The sequence below is a fragment of the Gnatocerus cornutus genome, unplaced genomic scaffold (genome assembly GCF_029298725.1).
Source record: "Gnatocerus cornutus isolate USDA-ARS CGAHR unplaced genomic scaffold, icGnaCorn1.1 ctg00000051.1, whole genome shotgun sequence".
Taxonomy (NCBI): Eukaryota; Metazoa; Arthropoda; class Insecta; order Coleoptera; family Tenebrionidae; genus Gnatocerus; species Gnatocerus cornutus.
In genome coordinates, this window is record NW_028275396.1 from 1104352 (window position 1) to 1114646 (window position 10295).

Sequence of the window (10295 nt, forward strand, 5' to 3'; positions counted from 1 at the left end):
TTTGCGAATTCAAGATAGAAAACAACGAAAATCAGCGAGAAATCGTCGTTTTGCATCGAAATATGCGGTTTTCTCTAAGAATTTTGATGATTTCGTGCAGAATTCTGCTGTTTTCTTGCAATTCAGCCGTTGAATCTTGGTAAAAAGTCATGATTTTGTAGATTTCGTGCTCTTCTTTGCAAATTCATGCCAGAAAACCACGAAAATCGGCGAGAAATCATCGTTTTGCATCGAAATATGCGATTTTCTGTAAGAATTTTGATGATTTCGTGCAGAATTCTGCTGTTTTCTTGCAATTCAGCCGTTGAATCTAGGTAAAAAGTCATGATTTTGTAGATTTCGTGCTCTTCTTGGCGAATTCAAGATTGAAAACAACGAAAATCAGCGAGAAATCGTTGTTTTGCATCGAAATATGCAGTTTTCTCTAAGAATTTTGATGATTTCGTGCAGAATTCTGCTGTTTTCTTGCAATTCAGCCGTTGAATCTTGGTAAAAAGTCATGATTTTGTAGATTTCGTGCTCTTCTTTGCGAATTCAAGATAGAAAACAACGAAAATCAGCGAGAAATCGTCGTTTTGCATCGAAATATGCGGTTTTCTCTAAGAATTTTGATGATTTCGTGCAGAATTCTGCTGTTTTCTTGCAATTCAGCCGTTGAATCTTGGTAAAAAGTCATGATTTTGTAGATTTCGTGCTCTTCTTTGCGAATTCAAGCCAGAAAACAACGAAAATCGGCGAGAAATTGTTGTTTTGCATCGAAATATGCGGTTTTCTGTAAAAATTTTGATGATTTCCTGCAGAATTCTGCTGTTTTCTTGCAATTCAGCCGTTGAATCTTGGTAAAAAGTCATGATTTTGTAGATTTCGTGCTCTTCTTCGCGAATTCAAGCCAGAGAACAACGAAAATCGGCGAGAAATCGTTGTTTTGCATCGAAATATGCGGTTTTCTGTAAGAATTTTGATGATTTCCTGCAGAATTCTGCTGTTTTCTTGCAATTCAGCCGTTGAATCTAGGTAAAAAGTCATGATTTTGTAGATTTCGTGCTCTTCTTGGCGAATTCAAGATAGAAAACAACGAAAATCGGCGAGAAATCGTTGTTTTGCATCGAAATATGCAGTTTTCTCTAAGAATTTTGATGATTTCGTGCAGAATTCTGCTGTTTTCTTGCAATTCAGATGTTGAATCTTGGTAAAAAGTCATGATTTTGTAGATTTCGTGCTCTTCTTTGCGAATTCAAGCCAGAAAACAACGAAAATCGGCGAGAAATCGTTGTTTTGCATCGAAATATGCGGTTTTCTGTAAGAATTTTGATGATTTCCTGCAAAATTCTGCTGTTTTCTTGCAATTCAGCCGTTGAATCTTGGTAAAAAGTCATGATTTTGTAGATTTCGTGCTCTTCTTTGCGAATTCAAGCCAGAAAACAACGAAAATCGGCGAGAAATCGTCGTTTTGCATCGAAATATGCGGTTTTCTGTAAGAATTTTGATAATTTCGTGCAGAATTCTGCTGTTTTCTTGCAATTCAGCCGTTGAATCTTGGTAAAAAGTCATGATTTTGTAGATTTCGTGCTCTTCTTGGCGAATTCAAGATAGAAAACAACGAAAATCGGCGAGAAATCGTTGTTTTGCATCGAAATATGCAGTTTTCTCTAAGAATTTTGATGATTTCGTGCAGAATTCTGCTGTTTTCTTGCAATTCAGCCGTTGAATCTTGGTAAAAAGTCATGATTTTGTAGATTTCGTGCTCATCTTTGCGAATTCAAGATAGAAAACAACGAAAATCAGCGAGAAATCGTCGTTTTGCATCGAAATATGCGGTTTTCTCTAAGAATTTTGATGATTTCGTGCAGAATTTTGCTGTTTTCTTGCAATTCAGCCGTTGAATCTTGGTAAAAAGTCATGATTTTGTAGATTTCGTGCTCTTCTTTGCGAATTCATGCCAGAAAACCACGAAAATCGGCGAGAAATCATCGTTTTGCATCGAAATATGCGATTTTCTGTAAGAATTTTGATGATTTCGTGCAGAATTCTGCTGTTTTCTTGCAATTCAGCCGTTGAATCTAGGTAAAAAGTCATGATTTTGTAGTTTTCGTGGTCTTCTTGGCGAATTCAAGATAGAAAACAACGAAAATCGGCGAGAAATCGTTGTTTTGCATCGAAATATGCAGCTTTCTCTAAGAATTTTGATGATTTCGTGCAGAATTCTGCTGTTTTCTTGCAATTCAGCCGTTGAATCTTCGTAAAAAGTCATGATTTTGTAGATTTCGTGCTCTTCTTTGCGAATTCAAGATAGAAAACAACGAAAATCAGCGAGAAATCGTCGTTTTGCATCGAAATATGCGGTTTTCTCTAAGAATTTTGATGATTTCGTGCAGAATTCTGCTGTTTTCTTGCAATTCAGCCGTTGAATCTTGGTAAAAAGTCATGATTTTGTAGATTTCGTGCTCTTCTTTGCAAATTCATGCCAGAAAACCACGAAAATCGGCGAGAAATCATCGTTTTGCATCGAAATATGCGATTTTCTGTAAGAATTTTGATGATTTCGTGCAGAATTCTGCTGTTTTCTTGCAATTCAGCCGTTGAATCTAGGTAAAAAGTCATGATTTTGTAGATTTCGTGCTCTTCTTGGCGAATTCAAGATTGAAAACAACGAAAATCAGCGAGAAATCGTTGTTTTGCATCGAAATATGCAGTTTTCTCTAAGAATTTTGATGATTTCGTGCAGAATTCTGCTGTTTTCTTGCAATTCAGCCGTTGAATCTTGGTAAAAAGTCATGATTTTGTAGATTTCGTGCTCTTCTTTGCGAATTCAAGATAGAAAACAACGAAAATCAGCGAGAAATCGTCGTTTTGCATCGAAATATGCGGTTTTCTCTAAGAATTTTGATGATTTCGTGCAGAATTCTGCTGTTTTCTTGCAATTCAGCCGTTGAATCTTGGTAAAAAGTCATGATTTTGTAGATTTCGTGCTCTTCTTTGCGAATTCAAGCCAGAAAACAACGAAAATCGGCGAGAAATTGTTGTTTTGCATCGAAATATGCGGTTTTCTGTAAAAATTTTGATGATTTCCTGCAGAATTCTGCTGTTTTCTTGCAATTCAGCCGTTGAATCTTGGTAAAAAGTCATGATTTTGTAGATTTCGTGCTCTTCTTCGCGAATTCAAGCCAGAGAACAACGAAAATCGGCGAGAAATCGTTGTTTTGCATCGAAATATGCGGTTTTCTGTAAGAATTTTGATGATTTCCTGCAGAATTCTGCTGTTTTCTTGCAATTCAGCCGTTGAATCTAGGTAAAAAGTCATGATTTTGTAGATTTCGTGCTCTTCTTGGCGAATTCAAGATAGAAAACAACGAAAATCGGCGAGAAATCGTTGTTTTGCATCGAAATATGCAGTTTTCTCTAAGAATTTTGATGATTTCGTGCAGAATTCTGCTGTTTTCTTGCAATTCAGATGTTGAATCTTGGTAAAAAGTCATGATTTTGTAGATTTCGTGCTCTTCTTTGCGAATTCAAGCCAGAAAACAACGAAAATCGGCGAGAAATCGTTGTTTTGCATCGAAATATGCGGTTTTCTGTAAGAATTTTGATGATTTCCTGCAGAATTCTGCTGTTTTCTTGCAATTCAGCCGTTGAATCTTGGTAAAAAGTCATGATTTTGTAGATTTCGTGCTCTTCTTTGCGAATTCAAGCCAGAAAACAACGAAAATCGGCGAGAAATCGTCGTTTTGCATCGAAATATGCGGTTTTCTGTAAGAATTTTGATAATTTCGTGCAGAATTCTGCTGTTTTCTTGCAATTCAGCCGTTGAATCTTGGTAAAAAGTCATGATTTTGTAGATTTCGTGCTCTTCTTGGCGAATTCAAGATAGAAAACAACGAAAATCGGCGAGAAATCGTTGTTTTGCATCGAAATATGCAGTTTTCTCTAAGAATTTTGATGATTTCGTGCAGAATTCTGCTGTTTTCTTGCAATTCAGCCGTTGAATCTTGGTAAAAAGTCATGATTTTGTAGATTTCGTGCTCATCTTTGCGAATTCAAGATAGAAAACAACGAAAATCAGCGAGAAATCGTCGTTTTGCATCGAAATATGCGGTTTTCTCTAAGAATTTTGATGATTTCGTGCAGAATTTTGCTGTTTTCTTGCAATTCAGCCGTTGAATCTTGGTAAAAAGTCATGATTTTGTAGATTTCGTGCTCTTCTTTGCGAATTCATGCCAGAAAACCACGAAAATCGGCGAGAAATCATCGTTTTGCATCGAAATATGCGATTTTCTGTAAGAATTTTGATGATTTCGTGCAGAATTCTGCTGTTTTCTTGCAATTCAGCCGTTGAATCTAGGTAAAAAGTCATGATTTTGTAGTTTTCGTGGTCTTCTTGGCGAATTCAAGATAGAAAACAACGAAAATCGGCGAGAAATCGTTGTTTTGCATCGAAATATGCAGCTTTCTCTAAGAATTTTGATGATTTCGTGCAGAATTCTGCTGTTTTCTTGCAATTCAGCCGTTGAATCTTCGTAAAAAGTCATGATTTTGTAGATTTCGTGCTCTTCTTTGCGAATTCAAGCCAGAAAACAACGAAAATCGGCGAGAAATCGTTGTTTTGCATCGAAATATGCGGTTTTCTGTAAGAATTTTGATGATTTCCTGCAGAATTCTGCTGTTTTCTTGCAATTCAGCCGTTGAATCTTGGTAAAAAGTCATGATTTTGTAGATTTCGTGCTCTTCTTTGCGAATTCAAGCCAGAAAACAACGAAAATCGGCGAGAAATCGTTGTTTTGCATCGAAATATGCGGTTTTCTGTAAGAATTTTGATGATTTCCTGCAGAATTCTGCTGTTTTCTTGCAATTCAGCCGTTGAATCTTGGTAAGAAGTCATGATTTTGTAGATTTCGTGCTCTTCTTTGCGAATTCAAGCCAGAAAACAACGAAAATCGGCGAAAAATCGTCGTTTTGCATCGAAAAATGCAGTTTTCTGTAAGAATTTTGATGATTTCGTGCAGAATTCTGCTGTTTTCTTGCAATTCAGCCGTTGAATCTTGGTAAAAAGTCATGATTTTGTAGATTTCGTGTTCTTCTTTGCGAATTCAAGCCAGAAAACAACGAAAATCGGCGAGAAATCGTCGTTTTGCATCGAAATATGCGGTTTTCTGTAAGAATTTTGATAATTTCGTGCAGAATTCTGCTGTTTTCTTGCAATTCAGCCGTTGAATCTTGGTAAAAAGTCATGATTTTGTAGATTTTGTGCTCTTCTTTGCGAATTCAAGCCAGAAAACAACGAAAATCGGCGAGAAATCGTCGTTTTGCATCGAAATATGCGGTTTTCTGTAAGAATTTTGATGATTTCGTGCAGAATTCTGCTGTTTTCTTGCAATTCAGCCGTTGAATCTTGGTAAAAAGTCATGATTTTGTAGATTTCGTGCTCTTCTTTGCGAATTCAAGCCAGAAAACAACGAAAATCGGCGAGAAATCGTCGTTTTGCATCGAAATATGCGGTTTTCTGAAAGAATTTTGATGATTTCGTGCAGAATTCTGCTGTTTTCTTGCAATTCAGCCGTTGAATCTTGGTAAAAAGTCATGATTTTGTAGATTCCGTGCTCTTCTTTGCGAATTCAAGATAGAAAACAACGAAAATCAGCGAGAAATCGTCGTTTTGCATCGAAATATGCGGTTTTCTCTAAGAATTTTGATGATTTCGTGCAGAATTCTGCTGTTTTCTTGCAATTCAGCCGTTGAATCTTGGTAAAAAGTGATGATTTTGTAGATTTCGTGCTCTTCTTTGCGAATTCAAGCCAGAAAACAACGAAAATCGGCGAGAAATAATCGTTTTGCATCGAAATATGCGGTTTTCTGTAAGAATTTTGATGATTTCGTGCAGAATTCTGCTGTTTTCTTGCAATTCAGCCGTTGAATCTTGGTAAAAAGTCATGATTTTGTAGATTTCGTGCTCTTCTTAGCGAATTCAAGCCAGAAAACAACGAAAATCGGCGAGAAATCGTCGTTTTGCATCGAAATATGCGGTTTTCTGTAAGAATTTTGATGATTTCGTGCAGAATTCTGCTGTTTTCTTGCAATTCAGCCGTTGAATCTTGGTAAAAAGTCATGATTTTGTAGATTTCGTGCTCTTCTTGGCGAATTCAAGATAGAAAACAACGAAAATCGGCGAGAAATCGTTGTTTTGCATCGAAATATGCAGCTTTCTCTAAGAATTTTGATGATTTCGTGCAGAATTCTGCTGTTTTCTTGCAATTCAGCTGTTGAATCTTCGTAAAAAGTCATGATTTTGTAGATTTCGTGCTCATCTTTGCGAATTCAAGATAGAAAACAACGAAAATCAGCGAGAAATCGTCGTTTTGCATCGAAATATGCGGTTTTCTCTAAGAATTTTGATGATTTCGTGCAGAATTCTGCTGTTTTCTTGCAATTCAGCCGTTGAATCTTGGTAAAAAGTCATGATTTTGTAGATTTCGTGCTCTTCTTTGCGAATTCATGCCAGAAAACCACGAAAATCGGCGAGAAATCATCGTTTTGCATCGAAATATGCGATTTTCTGTAAGAATTTTGATGATTTCGTGCAGAATTCTGCTGTTTTCTTGCAATTCAGCCGTTGAATCTAGGTAAAAAGTCATGATTTTGTAGATTTCGTGCTCTTCTTGGCGAATTCAAGATTGAAAACAACGAAAATCGGCGAGAAATCGTTGTTTTGCATCGAAATATGCAGTTTTCTCTAAGAATTTTGATGATTTCGTGCAGAATTCTGCTGTTTTCTTGCAATTCAGCCGTTGAATCTTGGTAAAAAGTCATGATTTTGTAGATTTCGTGCTCTTCTTTGCGAATTCAAGATAGAAAACAACGAAAATCAGCGAGAAATCGTCGTTTTGCATCGAAATATGCGGTTTTCTCTAAGAATTTTGATGATTTCGTGCAGAATTCTGCTGTTTTCTTGCAATTCAGCCGTTGAATCTTGGTAAAAAGTCATGATTTTGTAGATTTCGTGCTCTTCTTTGCGAATTCAAGCCAGAAAACAACGAAAATCGGCGAGAAATTGTTGTTTTGCATCGAAATATGCGGTTTTCTGTAAAAATTTTGATGATTTCCTGCAGAATTCTGCTGTTTTCTTGCAATTCAGCCGTTGAATCTTGGTAAAAAGTCATGATTTTGTAGATTTCGTGCTCTTCTTCGCGAATTCAAGCCAGAAAACAACGAAAATCGGCGAGAAATCGTTGTTTTGCATCGAAATATGCAGTTTTCTCTAAGAATTTTGATGATTTCGTGCAGAATTCTGCTGTTTTCTTGCAATTCAGATGTTGAATCTTGGTAAAAAGTCATGATTTTGTAGATTTCGTGCTCTTCTTTGCGAATTCAAGCCAGAAAACAACGAAAATCGGCGAGAAATCGTTGTTTTGCATCGAAATATGCGGTTTTCTGTAAGAATTTTGATGATTTCGTGCAGAATTCTGCTGTTTTCTTGCAATTCAGCCGTTGAATCTTGGTAAAAAGTCATGATTTTGTAGATTTCGTGCTCTTCTTTGCGAATTCAAGCCAGAAAACAACGAAAATCGGCGAGAAATTGTTGTTTTGCATCGAAATATGCGGTTTTCTGTAAAAATTTTGATGATTTCCTGCAGAATTCTGCTGTTTTCTTGCAATTCAGCCGTTGAATCTTGGTAAAAAGTCATGATTTTGTAGATTTCGTGCTCTTCTTCGCGAATTCAAGCCAGAAAACAACGAAAATCGGCGAGAAATCGTTGTTTTGCATCGAAATATGCTGTTTTCTGTAAGAATTTTGATGATTTCCTGCAGAATTCTGCTGTTTTCTTGCAATTCAGCCGTTGAATCTAGGTAAAAAGTCATGATTTTGTAGATTTCGTGCTCTTCTTGGCGAATTCAAGATAGAAAACAACGAAAATCGGCGAGAAATCGTTGTTTTGCATCGAAATATGCAGTTTTCTCTAAGAATTTTGATGATTTCGTGCAGAATTCTGCTGTTTTCTTGCAATTCAGATGTTGAATCTTGGTAAAAAGTCATGATTTTGTAGATTTCGTGCTCTTCTTTGCGAATTCAAGCCAGAAAACAACGAAAATCGGCGAGAAATCGTTGTTTTGCATCGAAATATGCGGTTTTCTGTAAGAATTTTGATGATTTCCTGCAGAATTCTGCTGTTTTCTTGCAATTCAGCCGTTGAATCTTGGTAAAAAGTCATGATTTTGTAGATTTCGTGCTCTTCTTTGCGAATTCAAGCCAGAAAACAACGAAAATCGGCGAGAAATCGTTGTTTTGCATCGAAATATGCAGTTTTCTCTAAGAATTTTGATGATTTCGTGCAGAATTCTGCTGTTTTCTTTCAATTCAGCCGTTGAATCTTGGTAAAAAGTCATGATTTTGTAGATTTCGTGTTCTTCTTTGCGAATTCAAGCCAGAACACAACGAAAATCGGCGAGAAATCGTCGTTTTGCATCGAAATATGCGGTTTTCTGTAAGAATTTTGATAATTTCGTGCAGAATTCTGCTGTTTTCTTGCAATTCAGCCGTTGAATCTTGGTAAAAAGTCATGATTTTGTAGATTTCGTGCTCTTCTTGGCGAATTCAAGATAGAAAACAACGAAAATCGGCGAGAAATCGTTGTTTTGCATCGAAATATGCAGTTTTCTCTAAGAATTTTGATGATTTCGTGCAGAATTCTGCTGTTTTCTTGCAATTCAGCCGTTGAATCTTGGTAAAAAGTCATGATTTTGTAGATTTCGTGCTCATCTTTGCGAATTCAAGATAGAAAACAACGAAAATCAGCGAGAAATCGTCGTTTTGCATCGAAATATGCGGTTTTCTCTAAGAATTTTGATGATTTCGTGCAGAATTCTGCTGTTTTCTTGCAATTCAGCCGTTGAATCTTGGTAAAAAGTCATGATTTTGTAGATTTCGTGCTCTTCTTTCGAATTCAAGCCAGAAAACAACGAAAATCGGCGAGAAATCGTTGTTTTGCATCGAAATATGCGGTTTTCTGTAAGAATTTTGATGATTTCCTGCAGAATTCTGCTGTTTTCTTGCAATTCAGCCGTTGAATCTTGGTAAGAAGTCATGATTTTGTAGATTTCGTGCTCTTCTTTGCAAATTCAAGCCAGAAAACAACGAAAATCGGCGAGAAATCGTCGTTTTGCATCGAAAAATGCAGTTTTCTGTAAGAATTTTGATGATTTCGTGCAGAATTCTGCTGTTTTCTTGCAATTCAGCCGTTGAATCTTGGTGAAAAGTCATGATTTTGTAGATTTTGTGCTCTTCTTTGCGAATTCAAGCCAGAAAACAACGAAAATCGGCGAGAAATCGTCGTTTTGCATCGAAATATGCGGTTTTCTGTAAGAATTTTGATGATTTCGTGCAGAATTCTGCTGTTTTCTTGCAATTCAGCCGTTGAATCTTGGTAAAAAGTCATGATTTTGTAGATTTCGTGCTCTTCTTTGCGAATTCAAGCCAGAAAACAACGAAAATCGGCGAGAAATCGTCGTTTTGCATCGAAATATGCGGTTTTCTGAAAGAATTTTGATGATTTCGTGCAGAATTCTGCTGTTTTCTTGCAATTCAGCCGTTGAATCTTGGTAAAAAGTCATGATTTTGTAGATTCCGTGCTCTTCTTTGCGAATTCAAGATAGAAAACAACGAAAATCAGCGAGAAATCGTCGGTTTGCATCGAAATATGCGGTTTTCTCTAAGAATTTTGATGATTTCGTGCAGAATTCTGCTGTTTTCTTGCAATTCAGCCGTTAAATCTTGGTAAAAAGTGATGATTTTGTAGATTTCGTGCTCTTCTTTGCGAATTCAAGCCAGAAAACAACGAAAATCGGCGAGAAATAATCGTTTTGCATCGAAATATGCGGTTTTCTGTAAGAATTTTGATGATTTCGTGCAGAATTCTGCTGTTTTCTTGCAATTCAGCCGTTGAATCTTGGTAAAAAGTCATGATTTTGTAGATTTCGTGCTCTTCTTAGCGAATTCAAGCCAGAAAACAACGAAAATCGGCGAGAAATCGTCGTTTTGCATCGAAATATGCGGTTTTCTGTAAGAATTTTGATGATTTCGTGCAGAATTCTGCTGTTTTCTTGCAATTCAGCCGTTGAATCTTGGTAAAAAGTCATGATTTTGTAGATTCCGTGCTCTTCTTTGCAAATTCAAGATAGAAAACAACGAAAATCAGCGAGAAATCGTCGTTTTGCATCGAAATATGCGGTTTTCTCTAAGAATTTTGATGATTTCGTGCAGAATTCTGCTGTTTTCTTGCAATTCAGCTGTTGAATCTTGGTAAAAA